Genomic DNA, 14,751 nt, shown 5'->3' with positions numbered 1-14,751 from the left:
GAGTGATCATGGGCCTCTTGGCTGCATCTCTGATCAGTCTTCTCCTTGTATGAGCTGAAAGTTTAGAGGGACGGCCAGGTCTTGGTAGATTTGCAGTGGTCTGATACTCCTTCCATTTCAATATTATCGCTTGCACAGTGCTCCTTGGGATGTTTAAAGCTTGGGAAATCTTTTTGTATCCAAATCCGGCTTTAAACTTCTTCACAACAGTATCTCGGACCTGCCTGGTGTGTTCCTTGTTCTTCATGATGCTCTCTGCGCTTTTAACGGACCTCTGAGACTATCACAGTGCAGGTGCATTTATACGGAGACTTGATTACACACAGGTGGATTGCATTTATCATCATTAGTCATTTAGGTCAACATTGGATCATTCAGAGATCCTCACTGAACTTCTGGAGAGAGTTTGCTGCACTGAAAGTAAAGGGGCTGAATAATTTTGCACGCCCAATTTTTCAGTTTTTGATTTGTTCAAAAAGTTTGAAATATCCAATAAATGTCGTTCCACTTCATGATTGTGTCCCACTTGTTGTTGATTCTTCACAAAAAAATACAGTTTTATATCTTTATGTTTGAAGCCTGAAATGTGGCAAAAGGTCGCAAAGTTCAAGGGGGCCGAATACTTTCGCAAGGCACTGTACTATGGTCCTAGCGCCATGACAACTGGAAAAATAGGGTTTCTCATTCTTCATGGGTGCTCTACCGAAAGGTGAATCTAATTTGACACTCTAATAATCAAACAAACTGTGCCCACTAACCAAATATACATTAAAGGCCTTTTTCAGATTCCACTCTGTGAAGATCCCTCCTTGGCCAAGTGCACTTAAGCCCAATAATGTCACATATGGATCTCCACTGGACCTCCACTGCCAGCTCCCTGTGCTGTGTATGGACACATCCGGATCGATGTGCTGTATATACTGTAGACGCTCACGGATAGGCTGTGTGTGTATATGTGTGTGATAGACAGATGGACGAGTTTATTAGTCACATACACAGGGTTGCAGATGTATTTGCTGGACACAGTGAAAGTCTTCATCTCTGCGCTTCAACAGTGTGTGTGTGCGTATTTGTGTATGTGTGTGAATGCATATATCTGTATGTGTGTGTACATTATATGTGCATGTGTTCGTGTGACAGATATACTGTATCTTCACCCCAAGTCAAGGAGCTTAAGTGCCTGCAGACTTAAGGAAACAGATCAACAGTGAGTTGGAAAAGTCAGGGCTTTCCCATGACAGACAGGTTCGGAAAGCATCTCAAACAGGGTTCAGTTGAGTTTTTTTTGTGTAGGTCAAATTACCACCAACTAAATAATCATTGTACATATTCATGTAAAACATTATGATGATATCTATATATCCATCTATGTGGTGTCCCACCTAGCTATCCTAAGATGAATGCACTAACTGTATGTCGGTCTAGATAAGAGCGTCTGCCAAATGACTAAAATGTAAAAATGTCAACACTGTTCAAGGAGTGAGTCAGTGAATGGGTGGGTGAGTGAGATGACCTCACAAGTGGTTGAATGCATTCAGTTGTGCAACTGACTAGGTATCCCCTTTCTCATCCAAGACTAAAAAGGACTTGAAGTGCGGGGGGGCTCGTTTATATCTTGAAGTATGGCTACAGCAGTCTGCGGGGGTTCTGAGAAACTACATTGTATACTGTATACGGGAATTCTTTCCACCTTACTTTGTTAGTCACCATTTCCCGGCAGTATTTCAACCAGCGTTGTTAACCATGACTTGTGTGATCGAGAATGTCCTCCTGCTACATGACCGAACACCTAAGAACCAACCAATCATTAATGAAGGCCTCTCACAGAGTCAATAGTCCTCACAATTGAGTCCACACACACGAGGATAGACTGAACAACAACGTTATACAACTGATACAGGACGTCGACTCCAATAGGACTCCCTCTAAACATCTCTTTAATCTCGCACAGACACAGACTAAAACAGAACCATCACGGATTTAAAAACACACATGTTGACCCCCGTTGGAGGTCCAAAAGTCTGTCTTACTGTCCAAACAAAGAAACATTATACAGCCAGGCTTTCCCTGGGGGTTTTCTCACAGTAGATCATTCCAGAATTACAAGCCCTTGGAAGCAAAACTAAACATAGTTCTCGAAAACACGTTGCTCAACTCCCTTAGCATTTTGACATACAATCCAAAGAGCTGAAATTAAAACACACACTTAATATATTGATGAAATTGTAGACAGGATTACACAAGATGTTATTATTATTAATTGTAATTAATAATGAGTATTAATAGCCCACATAATGTGCATACTGAACTGTTCAAACTCAACCTGAATGTGTGTTTTGAGCAAATAATGACTTGATATGGATATAAAGACTCAAAACAAACATGTGAGTGGCCACAGGTGAGACAAAAGAGTCTTTGGGGTAAAAAGCAGAACATTCTGAGAAAATGCCACTCGAGTTGCTTAGCAACCATGTCACCATGTCTTCCCCATCCCCCAGTCTACAGCCAGGCCCAGTCAGTCTCTGGTACTACTTCCCTCAAGCTATTCAAGTCTGTCTCTCTCTCCATATAAGGGCAGAGTCTATGGACCCCAGCCAATAAGGACTTTACAGGAGGTTGCCTTTCTTCTCGGGTGTTCCTCCTCTACCCAGACCTGTGCCAGACAAGAGAAAGGGAGGGAGAAGAGAGCAGATGGTTTAGGGCTCAAGGGTAGCGCCTGAAGCTCGACTGGGTGGAAGTAGAACTACATTTGGCTGCCTTGCCTCTGATCTCCATATCCAGAAATCTCAGTTAGTGGCTCGGTCATGGCTGTATACCTCCATTCTGTCCACCCACTCAGCCTCAGATTGCTCACAGAATCATGCTTTGGTTATAGCAGGCCAGGCCCATTCACATCCCCAGCCATTTTAGGGGTCTCTGTCGATCTGTCTTGTTGAATGATGTACTTAGAGAGTGTCTAGGATCCAATGAGACATTTCATACACACACAAAAAAAAAGAAGGTTCCTGGAGTATCATTTAGTCATTTAGGGGTTCTTCAAATTGAAACTGTGGTGGAACCCCTATAAGTTCTTTGAAGAACCCATTTTAATGGAACCTCAAAGAACCTTTTGAAGAACCTTTTGTGGCTAATTTTTGAACTACACGCTATAACAACAATAACACAATATTTTAGTTGTCAGTGTTGTGTTTATTATGATTTTAGCGGCAAGGCAGAATAAAAAAATCTAAATATGAGGTAAACTCCCAGCAGAGCCCCTAGTATAATGGGTATATCCTCTGGCGTGTTGATGTTAATGTCTTGAGGTTCTCCGTATCCACAGCCAGAATGATTTTGCGATGCATGGTGATCGAACAGGTTTCCTGTTAGATTCATCAGAGGTGTAGGGAGGGTAAAGTCTGTGTATCCAAAAAATAGTAATTATAGTAAAAAATAAATTAAAAAAGTAAAAATAGTAACTATACAGATGATTAACAAAACATGCACACGGCAGTATTCATACCTTGGTTTTTGTGGTAAATGTGAATGAAAAAAAAACTGTTTTGATAATTATCAGGAATCAAGGTTAAACCCAGATGCAGACTGTTGAAGTAACAATGTTTATTGTAGCAACAGGGGCAGGCAAAGACAGGTCAAGACAGGCAGGGGTCGAAGATCCAGGGTAAGTCAAAGGTACAGGATGACAGGCGGACTCAGGGTCGGGCAGAGTTGAGTAATCCAGAGGTGGCGCAAAGGTACAGGACGGCAGGCAGGCTCGGGGTCAGGCGGGCGGGTACAGGGTGAGGAAATGCAAAAGGTCAAAAACCAGGAGGACGAGGAAAGAGAGGCTGGGAAACGATAGCTGACAGGAAAAGCTCTGGTTAGCTTGAACGAACAAGACGAACTGGCAACAAACAGATATAAATACACAGGGGACGGTAGAGAAGATGAGCGACACCTGGAGGGGGGTGGAAACAAGCACAAGGACAGGTGAAACAGATCAGGGCGTGACAATAATGATTTTCATACGCATACCGTGTCAATAATGTAAAGGCCTATGTGGATATTCATTGAATAGGTAAGGAAGGAAGATGGTAAATGTGATCTGCAAAACATACCAATAACAATTGACATACCATTGTATGCTTCCTCGTCTGTATACCTGCAGACACAGACAAAAGTGAGCAGTTCAGTCATCTGCACCCAATACAGCTAGCCTTCAACATATTCTTACCTCTTTGTTGATTGATATCCATTGAATTGTGTCCATTTTCTGTTTTTTAGAAGGATTTACACAAATATGAAAAGATAGATGATATCATCATTAAACAATATCAATTTAGAACAAACATTATCTTAACTCGAAAATCTAAAGATTTCCTCATTTTAAGTGCCTGCACTGGCTGTACTTTCAACTTCAAATCCAAATGTTTCTGTTGGACATTTAGGTTCCTGCAAGAACCCCCACCAGCTAAGGAGGTTCCTCGATGAACCCAACCTCCTATGGGGTTCTTGGAATAAGCTTTTGGGGGCCATTTTCAGTGCCAAGAACCCTAAGGTTGTTCAAAAAACTTTGAGGATCTTAGAAGAACGCTTGTTGAACCCCTATTTTTTTGAGTGCATCCTTCAACATATTCTTATAGCCTACATATTCTTACCTCTTTGTTGATTGATATCCATTGAATTGTGTCCATCTTCTGTCTTTTCATATTTGTGCAAATCGTTCTAAAACAGATGATGTTGTTGTTTGATGATACCAATTGAGATCATACAAGAGACAAACCTTACCTTAAATTGAGGAGATCTTTACATTTTTCAGTTAAGTGCCTGCACCTGCTGTCCTTTCAAATTCAAATCCAAATGTTTTAGTTGAGCAGTTAGGTTCCTGCAAGAACCCCCACCAACTAAGGAGGTTCCTTGATGAACACCACACTACCTGTTGAATGAGCTCGGTTTGTTGTTTTGGAAAGTTTGTTGTTTTAAACGTGTATTTAAATGTTTATTAGTAGCTAGCTAACTTTTTAGTTTGGCATTCGTTGCTGGGACTGCTACTCTCTGTCCAGTGATCTGACCAAGGCCGGGCCTGAGGAGCTTTTTGAGGTAGTAGCTAGCCTAGCTGCTAGCTAGCTGCCTATCAAGCTAGCGGGATTTCTTGAGGGCTTGAACGTAGCCCGCGATGCAGTTAGCCATTGTGCCGGATTGTCCCGGGTTTGTTGCTGTCTAGATCTTTGCTGTTTGTTGTTTTAAATCTTCCCGGCAAGATGACAGAAATCTGTAAGTCATTGAGAGGGGACATCAGTTCTGTGTGTGAATCCATGAAAACAATGACGGATAAAGCAGACAATCTCGGGGGACAATCAAGGCTGAATAACATGGTTGTGGACGGAATTGCAGAATCTCCACATGAGACCTGTACGGTCTGAGGACAAAGTGAGGGAAATTATCTCTGAGAAATTGAACATGGACCACAGGAAGATTGAGGTGGAGCGCGCTCAAAGGAACGGAAAACCCACCATCGGCCCAGGTGACAGGCCCAGGCCAATAGTGGTCCAGTTCCTGAGGTTCAAGGACAAGCTAGCTGTTCTGGAAAGAGCCAAGAACTAGAGAGGAACGTACATCTTCCTCAACTGGGAATATCCTGAAGCTGTGTGCTAGAAGAGGAAAGAACTTATCCCAGCCATGAAAGCTGCCAGAGCGCGTTGGGACATTGCTTACATCTGCTATGACAGGCTCATTGTCCACGCTCCCTCCCAGAAGCCTGGAAGCGATGAGAGAGCCAAGCCTATGGGTTCATAGTTTCATAACATTCATATCAACCATTTGAGACTCACTTAGATCATTCATTTGATGATACAGCAGTAGCAATACAAGGATATAACATCTATAGAAGAGACAGAAATGCTTATGGTGAAGGTGTTTCTGTATATATTCAGAGCCATATCCCTGTAATGCTTAGAGAAGATCTCATGCCAAGTGTTATTGAAGTGTTGTGGTTGCAGGTTCAGCTGCCTCATCTAAAGCCTTTTCTTTTTGGGTGTTGCTATATACCAAGTGCTAACAGTCAGTATCTAAATAATGTGTGTGAAATGCTTGATAGTGTATGTGATGTAACCAGAGAGGTCTACCTTCTTGGGGACCTGAATATTGACTGGCTTTCATCAAGCTGTCCGCTCAAGAGGAAGCTTGTCACTGTAACCAGTGCCTGTAATCTAGTTTAGGTTATTATTCAACCAACCTTGGTGTTTACAAAACACTAAAGGAACAAGATCCTCCACATGTATCGATCACATTGTTACTAATACTGTAGAACATTGTTCTAAAGCTACATCCGTACCCATTGGATGCAGTGATCACAATATAGTGGCTATATCCAAAAAAGCCAAAGTTCCAAAGGCTGGGCCTAAAATAGTGTATAAGATATCATACAAAAGATGCTGTTGTGAATCTTATGTGGATGATGTTAAACATATTTGTTGATCTGATATGATTATCAAGGAGCATCCAGGCTCTGCACTTAATGAATTATGAAATTGCTTCTTCCAATTATTGATAAACGTGCACCTGTTAAAACTTCTTGGCGCACCCATCCCTTTAACGGGATAATTTGTCAACATCCGCTGAATTAAAGAGCGCCCAATTCAAATTACTAAAAATACACTGCTCAAAAAAATAAAGGGAACACTAAAATAACACATCCTAGATCTGAATGAATGAAATATTCTTATTAAATACTTTTTTCTTTACATAGTTGAATGTGCTGACAACAAAATCACACACAAATTATCAATGGAAATCACATTTATCAACCCATGGAGGTCTGGATTTGGAGTCACACTCAAAATTAAAAGTGGAAAACCACACTACAGGCTGATCCAACTTTGATGTAATGTCCTTAAAACGAGTCAAAATGAGGCTCAGTAGTGTGTGTGGCCTCCACGTGCCTGTATGACCTCCCTACAACGCCTGGGCATGCTCCTGATGAGGTGGCGGATGGTCTCCTGAGGGATCTCCTCCAAGATCTGGACTAAAGCATCCGCCAAGTCCTGGACAGTCTGTGGTGCAACACAGTCTGTGGTGGTGGATGGAGCGAGACATGATGTCCCAGATGTGTTCAATTGGATTCAGGTCTGGGGAACGGGCGGGCCAGTCCATAGCATCAATGCCTTCCTCTTGCAGGAACTGCTGACACACTCCAGCCACACGAGGTCTAGCATTGTCTTGCATTAGGAAGAAACCAGGGCCAACCGCACCAGCATATGGTCTCACAAGGGGTCTGAGGATCTCATCTCGGTACCTAATGGCAGTCAGGCTACCTCTGGCGAGCACAGAGGGCTGTGCGGCCCCCCAAAGAAATGCCACCCCACACCATGACTGACCCACCGCCAAACCGGTCATGCTGGAGGATGTTGCAGGCAGCAGAACGTTCTCCATGGCGTCTCCAGACTGTCACGTCTGTCACATGTGCTCAGTGTGAACCTGCTTTCATCTGAAGAGCATAGGGCGCCAGTGGCGAATTTGCCAATCTTGGTGTTCTCTGGCAAATGCCAAACGTCCTGCACGGTGTTGGTCTGTAAGCACAACCCCCACCTGTGGACGTCGGGCCCTCATACCACCCTCATGGAGTCTGTTTTTGACCGTTTGAGCAGACACATGCACATTTGTGGCCTGCTGGAGGTCATTTTGCAGGGCTCTGGCAGTGCTTCTCCTGCTCCTCCTTGCACAAAGGCAGAGGTAGCGGTCCTGCTGCTGGGTTTTTGCCCTCCTACGGCCTCCTCCACATCTCCTGATGTACTGGCCTGTCTCCTGGTAGCGCCTCCATGCTCTGGATACTACGCTGACAGACACAGCAAACCTTCTTGCCACAGCTCGCATTGATGTGTCATCCTGGATGAGCTGCAGTACCTGACTCACTTGTGTGGGTTGTAGACGCCGTCTCATGCTACCACTAGAGTGAAAGCACCACCAGCATTCAAAAGTGACCAAAACATCAGCCAGGAAGCATAGGAACTGAGAAGTGGTCTGTGGTCACCACCTGCAAAACCACTCCTTTATTGGGGGTGTCTTGCTAATTGTCTATAATTTCAACCTGTTGTCTATTCCATTTGCACAACAGCATGTGAAATTTATTGTCAATCAGTGTTGCTTCCTAAGTGGACAGTTTTATTTCACAGAAGTGTGATTGACTTGGAGTTACATTGTGTTTAAGTGTTCCCTTTATTATTTTGAGCATTGTATTTAAGTTTCATGAAATCACAAGCGCAATATAGCAAAACACAGCTGAGCTTGTTGTTAATCCACCTGGCGTGTCAGATTTCAAAAAAGCTTTTCAGCTAAAAGTGTCCAAACGTTTATGTAAGGACTTCTCTCTCAGCAGAGAAAACATTTCAAACAGCAAAGTAGATTGGCCACGAAAGTCAGATAAGCAATAAAATTAATCGCTTACCTTTGATGATCTTTGGATGTTTCCACTCGCGAGACTCCCAGTTACACAATAAATGTTTATTTTGTTCCATAAAGATTATTTTTATATCCAAAATACCTCCATTGGGTTGCCCGTTATGTTCAGAAATCCACAGGCTCGAGCAGTCATGACGGGGCAGACGAACATTCCAAATAGTATCCGTAAAGTTTGTAGAAACATGTCCAACCTTTTTTATAATCAATCCTCAGGTTGTTTTTAAAATATATAATCGATAATATATCAACCGGACTGTAGCTTCTTCAATAGGAGAGAGAGAGAGAGAGAAAATGCCTGCTCCACTCTGTTGGCACATGCAAAACGCTGCTGGCACCCAGCCATCCAATGGCGCGATGTGATCTTTCTCGCTCATTTTTCCACAATAAAAGCCTGAAACTATGTCTAAAGACTGTTCACACCATGTGGAAGCCATAGGAAAAGGAATCTGGTTGATATCCCTTTAAATGGAGGGAAGGCATGCAATGGAACAGAGAGCTTTCAGGAAAAACAGAACTTCCTGGTTGGATTTTCCTCAGGTTTTCACCTGCAATATCAGTTCTGTTATACTCAGACAATTTTTTGACAGTTTTGGAAACTTTAGAGTGTTTTCTATCCTAATCTGACAATGATATGCATATTCTAGATTCTGGGCCTGAGAAATAGGCAGTTTCATTTGGGTACGATTTTCATCCAAACATCAAAATACTGCCCCCTACACTCAAGAAGTTAAGAAACTGATTGTTAGAACTGTTCATGGATTGATGAGGAATTTTAAAACTGTATGGTTGAAAGAAATGTGGCTACGTTTGGCTGCACATCTGATTGGCTGACTTGCTGCAAATTTAAATTGTGAAATGATGTGACTAAACTCAACAAGAAAAATAAGAAACTGTATTATGAAGCCAAGATATATAATAAAAAGCATTATGGGCAGAAAGACAAATACAACTCCATCTTTCATTGAATCTGATGGCTTATTCATCACAAAACCATTTGATATTGCCAATTTTTTCAATGATTGCTTCATTGGCAAAGTGGGCAAACTTAGACAGGAAATGCCAACAATGAACAGTGAGCCATCGTATTCATGCATAAAAAAACAAATAATGAAAGAAAAGCATTGTAAGTTTGAATTTTGTAAAGTTACTGTGGGGAATGTGAAAAAATAATTAGTGTCGATCAATAATGAAAAGCCTCCTGGCATTGACAACTTAGATGAAAAGCTGCTGAGGATGGTAGTTGACTCTATAGCCACTCCTATCAGTCATATCTTTATTCCTTAGGCCTGGAGGGAAGCCAAAGTAATTCCGCTACCCAAGATTGGAAAAGTGGCCTTTACTGGTTTAACAGCAGATCTGTAAGCTTGCTTCCAGCTCTTAGCAAACCTTTGGAAAAAAATGGTGTTTGACCAAATACAGTGCCATTTCTCTTATAACAAATTAACAGACTTTCAGCATGCTTATAGAGAACGGCACTCAACATGTACTGCACTGACACAAATGACTGATGATTGGTTGAAAGAAATTGATAAGAAGATTGTGGTAGCTGTACTGTTAAGATTTCAGTGCAGCCTTTGATATTATTGACCTTAACCTGTTGTTTAAAAAACATATGTGTTACGGATTTTCAACCTCAGCTCTGAATCCACGATATGGCAATCTAATAGAACTCAAAGGTTTTTTTTTTAATGGAAGCTTCTCTAATGTCAAACATGTGAAGTGTGGTGTACTGCAGGGCAGCTCTCTAGGTCCTCTGCCCTTTTCTATTTTTACCAATGACCTGCCACTGGCATTAAACAAAGCATACGTGTCCATGTATGCTGATCATTCAGTTATATACGCATCAGCAACCACAGCTAATAAAGCCACTAAAACCCTTAACAAAGAGTTGCAGTCTGTTTTGGAATGGGTGGCCAGTAATATCAAATCAAATCAAAATCAAATCAAATGTATTTATATAGCTGGTCCTGAACATTTCTAAAACTAAGAGCATTGTATGTGGTACAAATCATTCCCTAAGTTCTAGACCTCACCTGAATCTGGTAATGAATGGTGTGGCTGTTGAACAAGTTGAGGAGACTAATTTACTTGGCGTTACCTTAGATTATAAAGTGTCATGGTCAAAACATATACAGTTGAAATCGGAAGTCTACATACACTTAGGTTGGAGTCATTAAAACTCGTTTTTCAACCACTCCACAAATTTCTTGTTAACAAGACTTTGTGCATGACAAGTAATATTCCCAACAATTGTTTACAGACAGATTATTTCACTGTATCACAATTCCAGTGGGTCAGAAGTTTACATACACTAAGTTGACTGTGCCTTTAAACAGCTTGGAAAATTCCAGAAAATGATGTCATGGCTTTAGAAACTTCTGATAGGCTAATTGACATCATTTGAGTTAATTGGAGGTGTACCTGTTGATGTATTTCAAGGACTGCCTTCACACTCACTGCCTCTGTGTGACATGGGAAAATCAAAAGAAATCAGCCAAGACTTCAGAAAAAAATTGTAGACCTCCACAAGTCTGGTTCATCCAGAGCAATTTCCAAACACCTGAAGGTACCACATTCATCTGTACAAACAATAGTAAGCAAGTATAAACACCATGGGACCACGCAGCCATCATACCTCTCAGGAAGGAGACACATTCTGTCCCCTAGAGATGAATGTACTTTGGTGCGAAAAGTGCAAATCAATCCCAGAACAACAGCAAAGGACCTTGTGAACATGCTGGAGGAAATCGGTACAAAAGTATCTATATCCACAGTAAAACGAGTCCTATATCCATTTAACCTGAAAGGCCGCTCAGCAAGGAAGAAGCCACTGCTCCAAAACCACCATAAAAAAGCCAGTCTACGGTTTGCAACTGCACATGGGGAGAAAGATCATACTTTTTAGAGAAATGTCCTCTGGTCTGATGAAACAAAAATAGAACCGTTTGGCCATAATGACCATTGTTATGTTTGGAGGAGAAAGGAGGAGGCCTGCCAGCCGAAGAATACCATCCCAACCGTGAAGCACGGTTGTTGTGGGGGTGCTTTGCTGCAGGAGGGACTGGTGCACTTCACAAAATAGATGGCGTCATGAGGATGGGAAATTGTGGATATATTGCAGCAACATCTCAAGACATCAGTCAGGAAGTTCAAGCTTGGTCACAAATGGGTCTTCCAATTCGACAATGACCCCAAGCATGCTTCTGAAGTTGTGGCAAAATGGCTTAAGGACAACAAAGTCAAGGTATTGGAGTGGCCATCACAAAGCCCTGACCTCAATGCTGTAGAAAATTTGTGGGCAGAACTGAAAACGTGTGTGTGAGCAAGGAGTCCTACAACCCTGACTCAGTTACACTAGCTCTGTCAGGAGGAATAGGCCAACATTCACCCAACTTATTGTGGGAAGCTTGTGGAAGGCTACTCAACACGTTTGACCCAAGTTTAAATTCTTTAAGGCAATACTACCAAATACTAATTGAGTGCATGTAAACTTCTGACCCACTGGGAATGTGGTGAAAGAAATACAAGCTGAAATAAATCCCTCTACTATTATTCTGACATTTCACATTGTTCAAATAAAGGTGGTGATCCAAACTGACTTAAAACAGGGATTTTTTTACTAGAATTAAATGTCAGGAATTGTGGAAAAACTGAGTTTAAATGCATTTGGCTAAGGTGTATGTAAACTTCTGACTTCAACTGTAGAATCACTGGTTGTAAAGATCGGGAGAGGTCTGTCCGTAATAAAGAGATGCTCTGCTTTTTTGACACCACACTCTTTTGCCACATTTCAGGCTTCAAACATAAAGATATAAAACTGTATTTTTTTGTGAAGAATCAACAACAAGTGGGACACAATCATGAAGTGGAACGACATTTATTGGATATTTCAAACTTTTTGAACAAATCAAAAACTGAAAAATTGGGCGTGCAAAATTATTCAGCCCCTTTACTTTCAGTGCAGCAAACTCTCTCCAGAAGTTCAGTGAGGATCTCTGAATTATGCAATGTTGACCTAAATGACTAATGATGATAAATACAATCCACCTGTGTGTAATCAAGTCTCCGTATAAATGCACCTGCACTGTGATAGTCTCAGAGGTCCGTTAAAAGCGCAGAGAGCATCATGAAGAACAAGGAACACACCAGGCAGGTCCGAGATACTGTTGTGAAGAAGTTTAAAGCCGGATTTGGATACAAAAAGATTTCCCAAGCTTTAAACATCCCAAGGAGCACTGTGCAAGCGATAATATTGAAATGGAAGGAGTATCAGACCACTGCAAATCTACCAAGACCTGGCCGTCCCTCTAAACTTTCAGCTCATACAAGGAGAAGACTGATCAGAGATGCAGCCAAGAGGCCCATGATCACTCTGGATGAACTGCAGAGATCTACAGCTGAGGTGGGAGACTCTGTCCATAGGACAACAATCAGTCGTATATTGCACAAATCTGGCCTTTATGGAAGAGTGGCAAGAAGAAAGCCATTTCTTAAAGATATCCATAAAAAGTGTTGTTTAAAGTTTGCCACAAGCCACCTGGGAGACACACCAAACATGTGGAAGAAGGTGCTCTGGTCAGATGAAACCAAAATTGAACTTTTTGGCAACAATGCAAAACCTTATGTTTGGCGTAAAAGCAACACAGCTCATCACCCTGAACACACCATCCCCACTGTCAAACATGGTGGTGGCAGCATCATGGTTTGGGCCTGCTTTTATTCAGCAGGGACAGGGAAGATGGTTAAAATTGATGGGAAGATGGATGGAGCCAAATACAGGACCATTCTGGAAGAAAACCTGATGGAGTCTGCAAAAGACCTGAGACTGGGACGGAGATTTGTCTTCCAACAAGACAATGATCCAAAACATAAAGCAAAATCTACAATGGAATGGTTCAAAAATAAACATATCCAGGTGTTAGAATAGCCAAGTCAAAGTCCAGACCTGAATCCAATCGAGAATCTGTGGAAAGAACTGAAAACTGCTGTTCACAAATGCTCTCCATCCAACCTCACTGAGCTCGAGCTGTTTTGCAAGGAGGAATGGGAAAAAAATTCAGTCTCTCGATGTGCAAAACTGATAGAGACATACCCCAAGCGACTTACAGCTGTAATCGCAGCAAAAGGTGGCGCTACAAAGTATTAACTTAAGGGGGCTGAATAATTTTGCACGCCCAATTTTTCAGTTTTTGATTTGTTAAAAAAGTTTGAAATATCCTATAAATGTCGTTCCACTTCATGATTATGTCCCACTTGTTGTTGATTCTTCACAAAAAAATACAGTTTTATATCTTTATGTTTGAAGCCTGAAGTGTGGCAAAAGGTTGCAAAGTTCAAGGGGGCCAAATACTTTCGCAAGGCACTGTAAATACTATGCATGCCAGCCGCTCTTGGTTAAGAGTTGAGGACATACTGACTGCATCACTTCTTTATATTAGAAACATTGTGTTGAAAATCCCAAATTGTTTGCATAGTCAACTTACACACACTTACCCCACCAGACATGCCACCAGGTGTCTTGCAACATCCACCAAATCCAGAACAAATTCAAGAAAGCGTACAGTATTAAATAGAGCCATTATTGCACGGAACGTTCCATCTCATATTGCTCAGATCAACAGCAAACCTTTAAAAAACAGATAAAGCAACACCTCACGGAACAACGCCTCTCCCCTATTTGACCTAGATAGTTTGTGTGTATGTATTGATATGTAGGTTACTTGTGCCTTTTGGATTTGTATTTTTTATCTATGTAGTTCTATCCTTGAGCTGTTGTCTATGAATGTTCTGTATTATGTCATGTTTCATGTGGACCCCAGGAAGAGTAGCTGCTGCTTTTGGAACAGCTAATGGGGATCCTAATAAAATACCACGTCCTTTGGGGTACTTGGAAGACATTTCTGGGGGCCATTTTCAGTGCCAAGAACTCTAAGGTTCTTTGAAGAACTTTGCGGGTCTTAGAAGAACCCTTGTTGAACCCTACTTTTTAGAATGTAGGCCTAGGTACAGTTTGTGATAATACCATAGGCCATAGAATCATGATTATCTTTCTATGCCATAGGTGCCATGGAAGTATCCAGTCTGAGGAAGTCTGAGGATTCTACATCACTGAGCTGGAAAAAGGAAAGCCCCTTATCCTTACTTCTAATACACATAATCTCAACTGTCACATTAGCAGTAGGCCTACTGTACCTTACTGTGTGCGCCTACGTCTCTGCTGCATTCCCCTGTTTCTCTAGCCAAACATGTACCCAAATATACTTCAGTCTGAATAGTGTGGATGTACTGTACCATAAATGCCTTACCACTACATCT

This window comes from Oncorhynchus clarkii, chromosome 25 (genome assembly GCF_045791955.1).
Source record: "Oncorhynchus clarkii lewisi isolate Uvic-CL-2024 chromosome 25, UVic_Ocla_1.0, whole genome shotgun sequence".
NCBI lineage: Eukaryota > Metazoa > Chordata > Actinopteri > Salmoniformes > Salmonidae > Oncorhynchus > Oncorhynchus clarkii.
The sequence above is the reverse complement of the archived record's forward strand: the minus strand, read 5'-3'. Positions refer to the sequence as shown.